Consider the following 12,052-nt stretch of genomic DNA (forward strand, 5'->3'; position numbering starts at 1 on the left):
AGCAAAAGCACTGCTTCAGGTAATATCTGTCATGAAGCAATGAACAAGGAGATTTAGTGTGAAATGGGAAGAACCACTCATCACATCTTTAACTTGTCTTGTTACAAAGAATACATTTTTTTTCTATTTGTTAGGTCTTTCTCCAACCTTAATTTTCCTCTTTCTCAACAACTTTTATATTGATTTTTTTGCGGACAGGTAAGACTTTCATTTGAAACTTTATTCATACATATAACACCATGTTAGGACAGGGAAAAACTGGATGTTTTTTTTTTACCCATTTAGTTCTTGGGTATCAGTCGTGAGCCTTGACAGGTGAATGACAGTTCTTGCCTTTCTGTTTAAGGCCAGAGGTGAACAGGATTTACCGAAAAGGTTTATGCTTAAGCAGGAGTTTCAGGGTTTAGGTGGAGTAGTGTTAGTCTTCTTAGGGGTGTTTGTGTGTCCCAGGACAAATTTAGTTTTTCTTGTTTTTTGTTCAATCGTTTTTGGGGGGCTTTTAGGGTGATGAGCTGCTCAGCCCCGATAGGAAAGATCAGGAGGCCTGCACTTCACACAACTGGTGACGGGGATATGGCCTGGGTGAAGGTTTGTCAGTCAAAGACAGGCTGGTAGGGATTATTTTGTGGTTATAAAAGAACTGCCACTGTGCAGGCATCCCTGGAGGTCAGGCCACAGATAAAAGGAATCTCTTGGTACATGTGGACGGGACCCCCTTATCTAGGTACCAGATGGTGGCAATATTCCAGTGCTGCTTGGAGGGTTTGCCATTGATCCATGCATTCAGAATTTGAGAAGCCATGAAGGTGACTAGGTGGGTTTTCAACATAATGTTACTATGTGCATTGGGAAATGGGAGGTTTCGTTTATGCATTAGGCCTCATTTTTTTTTATTTCGCTTGGTTTGGGTATTGAACTTGCTAGGAAGCAGATTAATAAGACCACTTCCAGGTTGATATGGGTATGGACTACCGAGCATTGTCACAAAGGGATATTATTGGTACACCTATTGTTAGTATTTTTGGTAAAAGTCCAATGGGTTGGCCTTGTTGCCAACTCATGCTATCCAGCTGGTGATGGTATGGGTATCAATTGGTGGCCAGTGGCCTTAAAGAGTAATATGTCCATGGAAATGTCACAACCCGGGCAAGTAAGTCAGGGGGGAGCCTAGATGCAGAGGATGCCAAGGACTCTCTCTTTACCCAAATGAGGCATGATCAATAATCAGAAGGCAGAGAAAGAACCAAACAGTTATAAATGGATGGACCTTGACAAGACCGAGACTAGGCCAGATGGATAGCACAGGCTGGATAGCCCTCGGACAGGAAACTAAGGCTGACACGGACAGGACGCTGCATATAGAAACAGAACAGGGGTCAATGACAGAGTAACAGAAGGTTTTAACTCACACAATGCAAAGGCCATGTTTGCAGAAAGCAGCATGTTTATACAGTATGGCAGTTCTGAAACCCAAAATCTCATATATGCATAGGGATATGGCTGCTGTTCATGAGAGAAAGGATGCAGCTGTAATATAGATGCAGAGGAAGTTTTATGTTACTCATGCATATCATATATCTGGGTTTCTCCTGTTACTAATTTATATCTATGTCCTTTGAATTAGACATGTTATGTCATAACATAAAAAGTTATGAATGAGTAGCAAATACAATGAAACATTTTATGAAACATATGACGCCAAGCATATTAAATAAATCAGTTTAATTAATTTGAATATATTCTCTTATGTGTTTGCTTTAGTTAAACAAATTCTTTAAAATAGATCTCTCTGCACATTTAGAGAATATTCATCAATATTAATTATGCTACTTATAAAGATTATATAACATTGGATCTCAGAAATTCTTCTCTGGTGGCGGAATCACATACAAGGCCAGCCTTAATTGTTCAAACCTTGTATTTGCAGGTAAAGAGCAACTATATAACACAAAAACCCAGCTGTGCAGTTATAGATAAACTGAAAAAGCACATCAAATAAAATAATGTATGAAAACTCTCCCCTTTCTATTAACTCCCTCTTTTCTCATTATCCCTCTCCTTTTTTCTTCATATATCATTATCTCACTCCTTTCTCTTTATCTTTCTTCTTTCTCTATCTCTCTTTTTCTTTATCTCCCTCTCTTTTGTCCCCATCTCTCTTCCCCTTTCTCTGTCACCCTCATCCTTTATGATCTCTCTCTCCCTTATTATCTCTTATTATCATTTGCTCCTGTCGCATTATCTCTCTCCCATTATTACCCCCTTTATAATCTTTATCTCCTCCTATCTCTTATCTTTCTGAAGTTTTGTGGTAGAAATGCAAGGTCTGTTTCAGTGCTCCGTTGCGGTGCACATAGCTTCAGTGCTGAGCACTAGGATTTAACACCATATTCAGGTGCTCAGCATCAATAGCCTTAAACAGAGGTCCGTATGAGCAGACATCGCTACCTTTATTTTGGACTGGTTAGAGGGAGATCCAGGCCAGCCCTGATCCCATACACATACATACATGCATAGGATAGGCATATGGCTATCGTGAATTTAAGACCAGACCTCGGAGGAATTAATATATGAATCTCTACAGTAGGAAACATGAGCAGGCTAGATGAGCTGAATGGTTCTTATCTGCCATCAAATTCTATGTTTCCATGTTTCTGTAAGAATTTAAGAAGCACATTTTTATTGTAACATTTCTAGTAAAATTAGTGTCACAAATTTTTTTTCACTTTGTTAATTTTAACTAAATCTGAAACCAGACTATTGAAGATCTAAGAAAAAACATAAACTCTACAAAAATTGCAATATCTCATTTCCACGTAAATAATGAATTCACACACTGTTGTACTTTGAAAAAACCAATAGCTTGCGCTTTATGTAATATTTTCTACAGAATTACTGTATGTAAACAAATTGTATTCAGTTATATGTATTTAATACTAGCTGTTGTATGCAGAAATATAGATTTAATTCACATGGACAAATCATAACCATTAACACGTTTACACCTGCCCTGTCTAGTGATTCAGCATGACAGACAGAACTTGTTCGTAAGAGCTGTATAAATCAGCTTGATACAAAACAGTCGGCTGGATTCCTCCGAACTTTAAATAAAGCATTTTTTTTTCTTCCAAAGGCATTCATAATATTTCAAAGTTTATGTTGCAGGTTTTCCACGTGACCGAACCTGCAATAAAAGAGGAATATCACACTTCCAAAGAGGCCAGCACAATGATGAAAAAAAATATATATTTTATTTTTGTATTGTTTGGGTATAGCTATGGATTGTAAATGTTATAAATTACATTTGTAGCTATAAACAGCTGATTTTTAATGAAATATTTTCATAGGCGCATTATCAGACATCACTCCCGTGTTCCAATGGCACATTGTGTTACTAATTCACAATATACCAACACTTCTTTAATCAACTCCTTGAGCAATAGGTAGAGTTTCCCTAGATAGTCTGCATACAAAATTCATTTTTAGATGTGATATGTGTCTACGGAATGTTTTGTGTAATTGTGTATCAGTAGCAGGTGACAAAGCGGAGTTTGTCAAGCATACAATAGAAACGTTGTTAAGGAAAAAAAACTGTAAGACATCATTGTTGTAAACATAGACAGGTGTCAAATCCCTTTAAACAGTAGACAACTGTTCTAGCAATAACACGACCTCCCAGCAACAAGCAAACAGCTAAATTACCATGAATGTAAAAGCCTAAATAATAGCCAAAACTGACCCAGGCCAAACTCTGTTCATGTTCTGTTCTGGCTTCATTAGGTCAATAGATTCAGCTGTGTGGCCATGTTTTGTTCTGCTTGTCATAATAAAACATATGCGCACAGCTGAATGACCCTTCACAAATGATATTGCGTGGCTCCTCGAAAACATTGTCAATTCCATGTAATAAGAGCTAAGGGAAGAATCTGGTTAGTAAATGTATTATTTCCTGGTGAGACAGAGCAAGACTTGCTTTTTTAAGTAAAATTGGACTCCAAGCTAAATCTGGGTGTTACAACATAGAGTTTTGTTGTTATGTAATGTATTGCAATCTAGTAATTATTCCTTACATTAAATAGGGTTATTGTGCATATATGACTATACTATATAGTACTATATGACCAAAAGTATGTGGACACCTGACTATAACATCTTTATGAGCTTGTTGGACATCCCATTCCAAAATGTTGGCCATTTATTTGGCGCTACCCCCGCCTTTGCAGCAATAAAAGCCTCTACACTTTTGGGGTGTGTCTATGGGAATTTGTGCTCATTTACCCAAAAAAGAGCATTTGCAAGATCAGGCACTGATGTTAGATAAGATGGCCTGGCTCTTAAATGGAACTCCAATTCAATACAAAAGTGTTCAAAGGGGTTAAGATTAGTGCTCTCTGCAGGTTCCTCCATACCAAACACATTAAAAGATGTCTTTATGGACCTTGCACATGGGCATAGTCATGTAGGAAAGTGCCTTCCACAAACCGGTGCTACAAAGTTGGGAGCGTACAATTGTCTAAAATATATTTATATGCTATAGTATTAACATTATCCTTTGCTCAAAGTAAGGGGCACAGCCCAAACCTTAAAAACAGCCCAAGACCATTATCCCTCATCTACCAAACTTTACAGTAGGTAGCATTTTCATGGTATCTACCAAACCCAGGTTAATCCATCAGACTTCCAGATTTATTACTCTAGACAGCATATTTCCACTGCTCCAGAGTCTTTTGGTGCTGTGCTTTACACCACTCCAGCCAATGCCTGGCACTGCAGAGTGATGTTTGGCTTGTGCGCAGCTACTTGGCTATGGAAATCGATGGCATTAAGCTATCAACGCACAATGCTTGTGCTGGTATTGCTTCCAGAGGCAGTTTGGAACTCTGTAGTGAGTGATGCTATACATCAGTCCCACTCTGTGAATGTGCATGGTCTATCACGTCACGTCTGAGCTGTTGTAACTCCTAGATGCTTCTGCCCCAACAACAGCCACAGTCCTGATGTAGTGGCCTGTGAAGCTACTGGACCAGACTTCTCCAAACAATTGCTCTCTTGAGCCCTGTGCACCTTCTGATGTTGGGGAGTATTTGGTCATGTCATAAGCACACACCAAGCAACAAGTGGCATGCAGACCATGTGTTAGGGGGTGATGTCTGTAGCTGCACAGATGTATGCTTGAGCATGATTATGTTGGGGTGGCATGAGGGGAAGCTTGTAATAATAATGGATAATAAAGAAGGTCTGCAAGTGAAAGAAACATCTATTTATCCAGACAGCAGTAGTTAAATTCTAGAGTTACAGGCAATTAAAAAATATCAAAAGAGCCAATGAAAACCCTAAAAGCAGATGCCCAAAGAAGAAAACCAAAACATGTTAAAATGACTTCTGTGATGGTCCAATCCAAATCTATACTCGCAGAAGTAAAAATACTGGTACAATAATACTGGCTTTTTTCTCTTGGAGGTAAGTACTGGGTTCCATCATTTGCATCATTCATAGATTTTTCTTGGGACAACAAAAGTTGCATAATTAGGTGTTATGCCCCTTCACAGCTGCCATAGCTAGTATTGCATTTTTAAAAAATCTAAATTCAGGGAAAAATGTCATTAATAACAAGTAAAAATAACTTGGGAATTATTTTAACCCCTTAAGGACAATAGGGGTTATTACTCGTAGTATATTGTGGGACAATGGCTATTTTAACATTTTTCGGTGTTCCTGTTTAGCTGTGATTTTCTTCTTTCTCATTTCGTGCTCCCACACATATTATATATTGTTTTTTTCAGGACAAACAGGGCTTTCTTTAGATACCATTAATTTTATCATATCATCTAATTTACTATAAAAAATGATAAAATATGGGGATTTTTTGTTAAAAAATTACTTTTTCTCACTTTTTAAACAAAAAACTTTTACTCATCTGCAAAAACGAATGAAAAAACCTGCTAAATAGATTCTACTATTTGTCCTGAGTTTAGAAATACCCAATGTTTTTATGTTTTTTTGCTTTTTTCTGCACGTTATGGGGCAATAAGTACAGGTAGCGTTTTGCTATTTCAAAACCATTTTTTCCAAATCTGGTAATTCTTCCCCCCATGTGCCATTTCGGGTATCTTTGAAGCCGGCCAATGCAATTTACCCCATCAAGTCATATATTTTTAAAAACTAGACACCCCAAGGTATTTCACATGCTGGTAATTTAACCCTTTCCATGCACTAATTTTACCACCAGCCTTTGTGAAACTTTATGGTAGTAAATTTTTTTGTATTTCTTTCACACACGTTGTACTTCAGGTATAAATTTATCGCTCCTGGTATATGTCCCTGTCAAACAACACCCCAATATGTGTTCAGTAACATCTCCTGAGCGCAGTGATACCCCACATGCATGGGTTTGTTGGGTTATTTGGGAGGTAAAAGGCCGCCTTTGTGAGGTGTGTATTTTTTGGCCATTTAGACATCTGATCCTACTGCCCCCATGTCCCATATTTGGGACATCTTTGAACCCGGCAAATTCAATTTATCCCATCCACTCATGCATTTTTTAATACGAGACACCCTATGGGCATTTGTAATGCCAATATTTTAACTCTTTCCATGCTGGAATTTTTGTAAAGATAAAGAATTTTAGGACTTGCTTATTAATTTTTTTTTTTTTTTTTGGTGACAGTGGGGATTTTTATATGTTACCATATTATTTTTATTTTTGTTAAACATTTTTTTAATTTTTTGTAAATTTATTTTTAATTTTTTTTTTTTTTTTTTTTTTTTTACTAATGACTCATTAGTGAGCTGGGCTCCATTGACCTTGCATGGTTGGATGCAGTACCTGCATTCAACCTGCAGGAGGAGCTCGAGAGTTCTCAAGAGGGTCTGGATAGACCCTCTGTGAACTCATTTCTATTGTTAATGCCATCCTGTGAATGACGGCAACGTCATTTACAGGATGGCACTTGTGGTTGCTCTTCGGAGCAATCACAAGGCGATCGGGGTAGGGGGCTAGTGTTGCTGATATGCCTCGATATCGAGGCATGTCAGTAACACCATTTATGCTTAGGAAGCGATTCAGATCGCTTCCTAAGCTGTTTTAGCCGGGCGCCGCCCCTCGCCGGATCCACGGTCAGCCTCACTTGGGAGGCTTCCGTGGATGCTGCAAAGCCGCCGATCGCGGCGATGCAGCTATTTAACGGCAGCCCGTACATGTACGGGCATTGTCGTTAACCCGTTGCACGGCAACCCCGTACATGTACGTGGATTGTCGTTAAGGGGTTAAAGGCCTGTGGCTAGTTTTCAGAATGACCAGTGCTGTGTGGCCATATGACAAAGCATTGTTTAGCCCTGGATATTAGTTTGGATTTTGCAGTAATAACAGAAAAAACTGCATTCAGGTGTTACTGGCTCAGGTGATAGCTTACTTCACTGTGCATTATGAAGGGCCAAACTCAATGAGCTGTCCCTGCATAATGTATAATTAAATCAGTTCAATATATCTTTATGATTGTTATGTATCTATTGTGAAAGATCATTTCAGTCATTGTTGTAGGAGAAACTCAATGGGGTTTGGCCTTCAGGATTCACAGTAATACCACAAAGCTGAAATTACACCGCTGCTCACCTGCAGAATAATGCTTTATTGTATTTAAAAAGTGAAAAACATGCTCCATGCAAAAAGGAAAAAAACAATATTTAGGTGTATCCTAGTAACTAATTTTCTGGTAAACTTATGAAATAAGGATACGTTTCAATACTTTGAGAGGCACATAGTTGTTAAATATGTAATTGAAACATTATATCCACTGTGCTCCAATCCACTAATTGTTTTTTCCACTTCTCTTTTAAAAGCAACTATTTAACTGAAACCCTAACCGAGGAGAGGGTGTTAAATTAATCATTTGACACTTTAAATTATAGACAAATACAACAAAAGAATGCTAGTGTTCTGGCCCAAAAACTCCTTTGTGACAGACCAAAATAAAAGCTGCTTCTCTGGGAATAAGTTAAATCGTATTGCCAGCATATTAAAATACTTAAAATCTTATGATATCACATTATAGTTCCTGGCTATAATGACATTTGAGTTCTTGCACATATAATATAAAGGGATAGAAGAAAAGCAAAACACCTACAAAAATATATAAACAAAAATATATAAACAAAATTCTTCTTCTTTTTTTCAATGTATAAACCTTAAAAAAGACCCCTTTCCTCAAAAGAAATAATTAGTAATGTAGGCTAATGAATTGAAAGAATAAAATATTACTTGGACCAGTAAGCTGGCCTTCTCCTCATTGCTTGTAATTAAATCTAATAATAATAATAATAATAATAATAATAATAATATATTTCGTATGCCCCCCATTTATATCCCAAGAGCAAACAAACAAAAACTGTAATACATGTACTATATGTTGCGAGGTAAGGCATAGCAGATACTTATTTCAAGCTTAATTCTAGGGTATGATTTCCCAAAATGTTTTAATTTACTTAATGTATTAGGTAAAAAGCTTATGTTTATGTGACCTGAGGTATTTAGAAATATTTACATGTTGTTAACATTTATGTATAACTATCTTTTCATTTGAGAGAAGCTTCTTAAGACGGTTTGACAAATGGAATACATGATATAATATAACATAATTGATGATGGATTCCTAAAAAAAGAACCAAATTCAATTAAACTAAAATAAGAAACATGTGTAGATAAATGCTGTATACAGGTGGCCCTTAATTTAATAAAACCACTCTCCTTCCAGGCATAGGTCTGCACTAATGAATGCCAAAACTTTTATTTCAAATTCACTTCTCATTTTAAAAAAAAATGTTATTATGTTCATGATTGTAAATTATGCATATGCTGTTAAACCGATATTCAGAAAATGTCCAGCCAGCATACTCTCTACACTCTACACTCTACACCCGCCTCAATACAGATTTTGCTCACCATAAGTTTGTCTTTCATATAGACAACCTATGGATAAGAAAACAAAAAACACTACTTGAGTTGATTGACGTCGTTCATCAGTTTGAAGTAGTTTAATGGCAACATCTGAATGTTGCCATCTGTATTGTGCATGGCACAAGAATATTGCTATGAGGTAGAGAAATGTTGCATAATTATATTGGTGGATTGGTAGTTTAAATGGATGATGAGATTTTAAGGAGTGCTGAGGAACTAGTATGTGAAATGGTTGAGCTGGAACAACCACACCCAATAAGTATTTACTTCATGGTACTGTTAGTAAGACTTAAACCACTTTCAATTATAAATTGATTTATGTATGCTTCTAGTGTAGAGCACTGTTTTTGTCCATAGACTTTCATAGTTTATAGACTGTTTCATAGACGTCCATACTTCATAGACTCCCATCCTATCACACAATAATATTTTGATACAATTGCAGAAAATGGTCCAATGGCTGGAGCGATGATGGTAGGAATAACTAAAACCTTCCCAAGGATGTGCCCATTTCTCCATAAACCTTCCTTTTTAGGCTTGTGTTCAGTTGTTAACCAAAATCATACTTTCAAGCAGACAAACCATTTTTTGTTCTCTAAAGCCCAATGCACACTGTTCCCCTAGATGCCATGCTGTGTGCACTTTCCTATCTGGATATTTATATTTTCTCTTATCTTACAGTACAATAGGTGTGCTTATCATTGTAATTCCAGAAACCATATTCTGTCAAGCGCTGAATGAAGAAAATGGCAGCCTGTCTCTTCGCAAAGGATTAAAGGTTTTAGGATCAGATATGTTAACCTTGAAGGAAATGAGTGTTCTCTATCCAAACCTTATTGTGAGAAATATGAGCAAGGAATGCCACGTGTTGATCTCTAACAAAATGGCATCATTCCAACAATGTGTCTAATCTTGTACTTGAAGGTGTGCTTATGGAGAAGTTATTTGCCTGAGAGGTTCACAAAACCTAAATAATTGACCTAATTATGTGAAAGAATGAACATAAGTATTGAATGCCCACTACATTTTTGTACACGCCACAGTATTCAGGTCTTCCTGTTTTTACAGTGTAGTACTTTTAGTAGCTTGTGCGCCTAAAGGAGAGGTTGGTAAACTATAAAAATCCTTTAGGACCAAAGATTATTTCATCAACTAGACATGAATTAGTATGTTTATAGTCTCCTGCTAACTCTCTGACTCAAGTCCAAGCTAAGATTTAGGACAAACCCATGGTAATCACAGAGGATCCAAACATGTAATCAGAGCAGCTGTTGGTGGCATCTCCAGGAAACTTGGCTAGATAGACTGAGTCAACTGTGGTTGAATTCAGTAAACTTGGTTCAACTTCATTAGTAACAGAATCGTTATCTTATATACATTTAAGTGGCGTCAAATAATAATATATTTTTTTAACAAAAACAGCAGTGGTAGGTTTAATTAAGCTGAAATACAAACTGAATTAGGTTCAAAGACAAGACTAATCTAAATGGGCAGGTGGAAATAGGTGGCAGGAACTTGGATAAGAATTGGTACACACAATAGAATAAATAGAAATTGAAGTGCATATGCATCGATATGGCAGAGAACATAACTGAACATTAATGGAGAAAACTCCCTTGTTGCAAGAAAAAAATGTTATGAAAATGTACCTATTTACCAATCATGTCAGATAACTCACTAATGTACTAAAACCAACACACTTTACTTGTTACCATAACAGAATTCCATTTTGTTTATACCCTTGGCTAGAATATCCATCAGGCCCAGGCCAAACTGCAGGGGACCTTTTTTCATGCTTCATGGCACAGGGACTAACTTTGGTACTGGTTAATTGACTAGCATGAGACTTTTACCACACAACCATTACAAATGAATGGCAGATTTGCCAAAACGAAATTTTCCATATTTTCTACATTTTATTTTGTATGTAATTGTTATCTAATAAAACTATAGACAAAAATGTAAGTAAATAAATGGAAATGTCACTTCATTAAAAAAAAAACGAGGAACTCAGCATCAATATACATTATGCAAAGACACCAGTGACCATTACAAGCCTTGTGGACATTCAGTTAAATGTCCATCACAAAGCTCAGTGTTATGCTGTAATATGGGGTAGAAAGGCAATCTTTTTCCACAGCTGTTTTGACAAGATTAACATAAAAATTCTAATATGGTGTAATATGGGGTAGAACGGCAATCAAAACCCATACATGTGTATGTAAATGTATTTCTGAGGCTTCAGGCAGAAGAAGTTAAAGAGTATATGTGACCCTTCATTTCTCTTCTGTTGTTTATATTTGGCACAGGCCGAAGGCAGACAGTTTTCCACCCAGATATGTAACAATGAGCTGTTATCTGTGAAATGAGAAAGGAACAGTTGGAAGGATTATGTGAAATAGGATACGTTCCAGATGTTACATACATGTCAATAAGGCTTCGGCTACTGACAAGTAAATAACAAAAGTGGAAAAATGTGATTGAAGCATTTTTCAAAAACCGTACTACCTACCTAAATTGGAAGCTTTATCAACATTTATTTACAACACAGACAAGTAAAATCTGTTTTGGACCAGAATAGATATATATAGTAGAAAATGTAGAGAAGAACCTATAGCTCCATGTGTCATATTTCACACAATCATCACGAGAAAGAAACTGGATTGTATCTATTTGATCAGTTTATAAAGAATGTGAATGACGACCTATTCTTTAAAAATGGCAACTATGTTAATGCCCATATTAAAATATGCCAGGCTACTTGATCCCAGCATTCATGAGGTGAACTTTTATGAGTGGCAACTACATAGCCACTTCAAACCTTGCCATCTAGGGCAGTTCTTATGTTGAAGAAGAACACAGGAGCAATCTCTAGGAATGACCTAATTATCCTATTATTTATTTATTTTTTCATTTTTATTACACAACTGATTACTATGTGCCAAAAGCTATTCGGATTCAGTTTGTTTTTGGCCCATTTATTTTTAAGAATTACATTCCCTGCCCATTTAAGAACAGAATTTGCCACATTCACTTTGTGGGTCTCTATAACACAGATATACCACACACATAGCGATTGCTTTTGATCTTCAAGGATTC

The sequence above is a fragment of the Spea bombifrons genome, chromosome 1, assembly GCF_027358695.1.
Source record: "Spea bombifrons isolate aSpeBom1 chromosome 1, aSpeBom1.2.pri, whole genome shotgun sequence".
Lineage (NCBI taxonomy): Eukaryota > Metazoa > Chordata > Amphibia > Anura > Pelobatidae > Spea > Spea bombifrons.